Source organism: Bubalus kerabau, chromosome 6 (assembly GCF_029407905.1).
Source record: "Bubalus kerabau isolate K-KA32 ecotype Philippines breed swamp buffalo chromosome 6, PCC_UOA_SB_1v2, whole genome shotgun sequence".
Classification (NCBI taxonomy): Eukaryota; Metazoa; Chordata; class Mammalia; order Artiodactyla; family Bovidae; genus Bubalus; species Bubalus kerabau.
Genome location: NC_073629.1, coordinates 13042721 through 13049475, shown reverse-complemented (window position 1 = coordinate 13049475; position 6755 = coordinate 13042721). Strand labels below are relative to the sequence as shown.

Sequence of the window (6755 nt, the reverse complement as noted above, 5' to 3'; positions counted from 1 at the left end):
CCTATTTTTACCCCAATCTCCTTGGTATAGCAAGGCTGTGGCATTTCCTCTATCAAGTCTGGGACTATTAAAACTGCCTGTATTTTATATGTTGGTATTTGAGCTGCTTTCTTTGCTTCTTGGTCAGCTCAGCAATTTTTTTCAATTTAGACCTGGGAATCTGAGACTGATGTCCCCCATGGTGAACTACAGCTTTTTTTTTTTTTTTTTTTTTTTTTAATAATCTTGTTTAGTAACCATTGGCTGGATACCTTTGACCAGACCTGGAACCTTGATATTACATATTCCAGGGTATACTGAGGTATATCTCAATTTCAAATTCAATCTGTCCCTTTCTGCTTTCTATAAAAACTATTTGGAAAGGAGGGTGGTTCCTTTGTCCCTCAAGAAACAGTGGCCTCTAACTTAGTTTAGAAATCTCTTCCCATTAAAGGGATGGGACAATCAGGCACAAACAGAAGCAAATGTAAAAACTGACCATTAGCATTGCACAAAATGGGCTCCAGAAAACTGTGCCCCTGTTTCTTTCTGACAACCCTATTACATATTCCTTATGATTGCTAAGGTTTCCAATCCTTTGGGTTTAGACTGAGAAGGCTGCACAAGTGTCTATAAGAAATTCTATCAAATGGCCAGCCACATCAATGATGGCTTGAGGCTGGACGTTAGTTATGTAGATAATATTTCTAGGCAGAGCCACTTTAAGCCTCAGGCCCCATTAGTCTTCTTTTGATTGCAAAACTATCGATGGCTGAGGGGCCCCCATTGCTCCCTGGCATCTGGGGTATTCCCTCTGCCAATGCCCTGGCTGTTTGCAAAGGACACATCAATCACAATCCTTCCTCCAGTGCCCCTTTTGTCCATACAGGATACACTGGCCTTGTACGGGTACCCATGGGCCTTGTGGTCTGCCAGGACCAGAGGGCAGCCTCCTAATTGGTGGTCTTTGAGGGACAAAGGCATTGCAATAATTTGGGTCTTTTGCATATTTCTCTGCATTCAGCCTTTTGGGCCATGTCCCTATTATTGAAAACCAAATACACCAATTGGAGCAAATCATTCATTAGACTTTGAGGCCCAGCAGTTGCTTTTTTATACCCTCTATTATGCAGTTAATCATATGATCCCATTGGACATCCCTTCCCAGCAAAGTCTTTTGCTTTGTCAGCTCATGTGTCTCATTGGACACCTCATTTCCAAGTGTTAGACAAGAGCCCACTCTTGGGTCCTGGAAGGGGTCCCCCTTCCTGCAACAGTTGCAGAGCCCTTAACAAATGCCAGACACTTTTCTAGGAGTTCTATATGAATTAACTCATATGGGTCATTTTATTACCCATTGATAAGCAACTTGGTGTAGTGACTAACAGACCTTAATTAGATGAAAGAATTTCAAACCTAAGGACCAAAGGGAAGATCATCTGAATATTGGAGCTGGAAGGAAACTTAGAAACCAAGAGGTCCAGGGGTTTTATCCTACTGTACAAAAAATGACCAAGTTTAGCCTTGTAGGTAAGAAAGCACTGTTGATATTTTGGAAGTAGGCAAAGAAAGAAGGGAAGAATAGAAGAGATTTTTGAGTCAGAGAGCTCTTCCCATGGCTTATACATTATTGTTTTACTTCTTTGAGGGGGGCCATATGGTGGCTTTGAGCCTATAAATAAACCATCCATTAAGGTCTCCTTCCTGGTCTAATTCAAGCCCCTTCTCTTCATATAGAAACTGAAAGCCATAGATGTGAAATAACAGTGGCAGGGGTCACACAGTGCAGCAACAGCAGAGTCACCAGTAGAACACTGGATCCTGATTTCTTCTAGCACATTGTGGTACCTGTTCCACACACCCTGTTACAGCACATAACTGAGGTGGGTCTTCCCCAGATTTGCAGGAACTGGCCCAAAGTAATGATCCTAACATGGAGGGAAAGTTCTGGGTCAGGGTGCACTTTTGTGTAGATTTGTCAGGTAGCGACCACAAATGCCCACTTTTGACTTTTCTCTGTGCATTAAAATCTTGCCTTTACACTGCTTCTTCTAAAGCCATATCAAGTTATTATGTTATAATCAAGTTATATCAAGCTATTATGTTAACATGTATGATCTTGAACAAGTTAGAGGATCTCTTTGGACCTTAGTTTTCTCATTAAAAAAAAAAAAATGATAACTAATACAAACAGCAAAGCTCTTGAAGCTTCTCTCTGCCAAGATCTGTTCACTTCTATCCTCCAGTCAAATCTCTCACATGAATGACCCATATGGGGTTCAGGGAACATAATTCAAGTACTCTTTATTCCCACAGACTCTAAGAGACTAAGACCCAGAGAGTGGAACCCTCTCAATAGCTCCATTTAATCTGAATACCTGATTCAAATCATACAAAAATTCTCAGTAAACTAGAAATGAAAGAAAAGTTCCTTAAGCCAATAAACAATAACTTGGAAGAAGTACAGAAGGCTATTCTAACAGTCTACCCTCACCACTTATATTCTACATTGTACCATTGTCCTAGCCTTTGTGCAATATGACAAAAATGATAAAAGGCATGCACATTTTAAAGAATAAATCAGTAAAACTCTTGTTACTTTTTAACAACATGAATGTGTCCATAATAAACCTATGTAACCTATTAGAACTAACAATTTAGCAATACTGGGGATTCAAGGTCAAAATACAAAGTCAGTTGCTCTTCAATATACTGGGAACCAAAAAACAGAAAATAAAATTTCACAGAGTGGTTAGGTCCAGTGGTTAGAGCACAGCACTTCACCACTGTGGGTCCAGGTTCAATGCCTGGTCACGGAACTAAGATCCCACAAGTGGCTCAGCACAACAAAAAGGAAAAAGAAAATTTTTTTAACAACACCATTTACAATAACATCAAAATACATTAAGTACCTAGTAAATGATCTAATGAAATACATACATCATACATACAATACCTGTATACCAAAAGCTACAGAGTATTGCTAAGAGAAATTAAAGACTAAGAAATAGAAAGTAGACGTGTAGGCTTAACACTGTTAAGATGTCTATTCTCCATAAAGAAATAAAAACGAGATATGTCACACTTCTAAACAGAAAATACAGTCTGTCCAACTTCTGAAAGAAAACTCAGGAAAATATCTTCATGATCTAAGATCTGCTAAGAGACTTCTTAGTACCTAGACTTATGAAGAATTTTTACAAAAAAATTAAAATGAGCAATCCAATTAAAACTGAGCAAAATCTTTGAGCATGCTTTGACAAAAGAAAATATACAAATGATCAATATAGACATGAAAATATGCTTAAGACTATTCGTTAATCATCTAGTAAACTCAGACCACAGTAAAGTGCATAATGAAATGCTTATCAGAATGCTCATAGTTTTTAAAAACTGATAACATTAAATGGTGGTAAGGATGTGAAGCAACTGAGACTCGCACACATTGCTAGTGATAGTATAAACTGGTGTAATCACTTCAAAGGACTGTTCAGCAGTTTCTAAATTTAAAAACACATCTACCTGGTGATCCAGAATTTACATTCCTAGATATTTCTTCTATATTCCATAAAAATATATGTCCTCAAAAAGACTTGTACAAGAATGTTTTTAGTGACCTATTCATAATAGCCAAAAACTAGAAACAACCCAAATGTTTGTCAATAGGATGAAGAAATAAATTATGATATGTTCATATAGTAGTAAAACACTAAGCAATTAAAACACACAGTGTAGTAATATAGGCAAAATTTATTCATTTATTCTCAAAAATATTGTGTCAATTTTTTTTAAAAAAGAACAAAAGAGGAGATAATGTATGATTCTATTTGTATGATATCCAGTATCAGGCAAAAGTAATTAGAAGTGGTAAATCAGAAAGAGATTGGTTTAAGGTAGGCATTGCACACTGATCAGAAAGTGATTTATGGGGACTTCTTGGGGTGATGGATATGTTCTATGTTGGAGGGGAGATAATAATTAAGTAAATACAGTTGTCAAAATACATCAAACTGAACATTCAAAATCTGTTCATCTTATTCTTTTCTAATAAGACTTCAATCTAAAGAAGTTTTTGTAGGTGCTCATCTCTAAAACCGAACTGTGTTGATGTATAAATGTCACTAATTACAAGATAAATAATCAAATACATGAGAATTTAGTACGTGGTAATAAGGTAATATTAATGGGGGAAAGAAGGATTGCTCAATTAATCAGACTGGAAAATTTTGTGGAGACCTGGAAAGAATAAAATTGGGTCTAAACAGGGTAGGGGGAGCAACAAATATTGAGAGACAATTTAAAAAATAAAAACATCTGTGTCACTCAGCTTTACTCATATTAGGGAAAATGTGAATTAAAATACACTGAAATACTACCAGATTTGCAAAGATAATACTGTTTTGCTAAGGCTGTGGGAGGAAAGAGTATTTCCATACATTGTAACAGCTCCATTGATGATATTCTAGTATTCCTTTTATTTTGTCCTCTGAGGCATTTTATTTGCATGTATTACATCCCTAGAAAAAGAATCCAAGGATTTTCCCTCCTGTGTGTTTTTGTCTTGCTTCTTCAGGGTCCATGATGCCAGCTAAGGTTGTCAGTACAATGAAACCAAACTGACAGGATGCAAGCAGGTTATTCTGCCATTTTTCTAGATCTTTGAGTTGCACATCATATCTGGGACTGATCACTCCACACTTATTTAGCCTGCCTGTGAGGTTCACAGCAGTTTTCCGAGCCCTGTGATCATCAATGATTTCAAATTTGCCAATGTAACCATGCTTCATCATCACAGTTAGAAAGCTGATTGATGACTTTGGAGCATGGCCTAATAAAGGACCTGGTGTTTGCCTCTCTTTTTGGCATTGCTGATACTCTTGAGAGCATTAGCCAGGACATTCATGCACACCATTCTGGCATCATGGAAAGATGGCAGAAAGAGCTAATATTCATTTTAAGATATATATTTACCCCAACAATTTCTCTTAGGAAAATTCATTTTACAGACCGACATAATTTATATCTGAAATAATAAATTAATTCCACAAATGTTTATTTATTATCTACTAAGTGCCCACAAGTACAGCTGTGGACACTGAAGATATATCAGTGATCAATATGCATGTTAAAACTAATACACCAATTCAGCACAGTTGTACTATACAAAGTCAACATACAAAAATCAGTTGCATTTCTGTACTCTAAGAATAAACTATCTGAACATGCAAGTAGGAAAACAATCCAACTTAAAAGAGCAACAAAAGAAATAAAACACATGGAATTAAACTTTTAAAAGGTGAAAAACTTGTCTACAGAAAGCTACAAAGTATTGGTGAAACAAATTAAGACATAAACAAATGGAAAGATATCTCATCATGTTCATGAACTGAAAGACAATAGAGCTAAAATGTCCTTACTACTCAAGGTGATCTACAGATTCAATGCAATTACTAGCAAAATTCCAATGACATTTTTCAGAAATAGAATTAGAAAAAAACAATTCTGAATTTCATGTGGGAACACACAAAAAAACAAATAGTCAAAGCAATTTTGAGAAAGGAGAATAAAACTGGAGGCATTGCACATCCTAATTGAAAAATATATCACAAAGCTATAGTAAGTATAACAGCATAGTATTTCCATGAAGACAGACATGTAGATCAATGGAATAGCATAGAGAGTCCAGAAGTAAGTCCACACATATATAGTCAACTGATTTCAATGAGGATGCCAAGAATACACAATAGGGAAAGGAGAGTCCTTTCAATAAATGATGTTGGGAAAATTGAATATCTACATTAAAAAAAAGAAAGAAAAAGAGAGAGATGAATTGGATGCTTATAAACTCAAAATGAGTTAAAAGATTTAAACACCCAAAACTGTAAAACCCCTAAAGGAAAACACAGGGGAAAATCTTCATGACATTTGTCTTGGTAATGATTTCGTGGGTATAACACCAAAAGTACAAGCAACAAAATCAAAAAATAAATGAATGGAACTACCTCAAACTGGAAAACTTCAGTACAGCAAAGAAAACAATCAACCAAATTTAAAAGCAACCTCTGGAATGACAGAGAAAATTTGCAAACCATATATTTGATAAGGGGTCATCTCCAAAATGCACAAGAATGTCCTACAATTTAGTAGTAAAAAAAGAAACCTAATAACCCAATCAAAATATGGGCTAAAGACTTGAATAGACATTTCTTCAAAGACATGCAAAAGACAAACAAGTATATTAAAAGACAATCAATATCACTAATCATGCTGTAGCTGCTGCTGCTAAGTCACTTCAGTCATGTCCGACTGTGCGCCCCCATAGACAGCAGCCCACCAGGCTCCGCTGTCCCTGGGATTCTCTAGGCAAGAACACTGGAGTGGGTTGCTGCTGCTGCTAAGTCACCTCAGTCGTGTCCAACTCTGTGCGACCCCATAGACAGCAGCCCACCAGGCTCCCCCATCCCTAGGATTCTCTAGGCAAGAACACTGGAGTGGGCTGCCATTTCCTTGGGAAATATAAATAAAAAACACAATGAAATATCACCTCACACTATCAGAACTACTATCATCAAAAAGAACACAAATAACAAATGTTAGTAAGGATATGAAGAAAAGAGAACCCTCAAACACTGTTGGTGAGAATGCAAACTGGTGCAACCATGGTGGAAAACAGTATGGAGTTTCCTCAAAAAACTAAAAATAGAATTATCATATGATTCAGCAATTCCACTCCTGGGTATATACCAAAAAAAAAAAAAAATCAAAAACACTAATTC

General features: G+C 36.5%; 1 pseudogene; it reads right to left on the bottom strand.

The window, feature by feature from the left end:
- Nucleotides 1-4496: 4496 nt before the first annotated feature.
- On the bottom strand, nt 4497-4891 carry LOC129655992 (40S ribosomal protein S15a-like; annotated as a pseudogene).
- Nucleotides 4892-6755: the final 1864 nt, after the last annotated feature.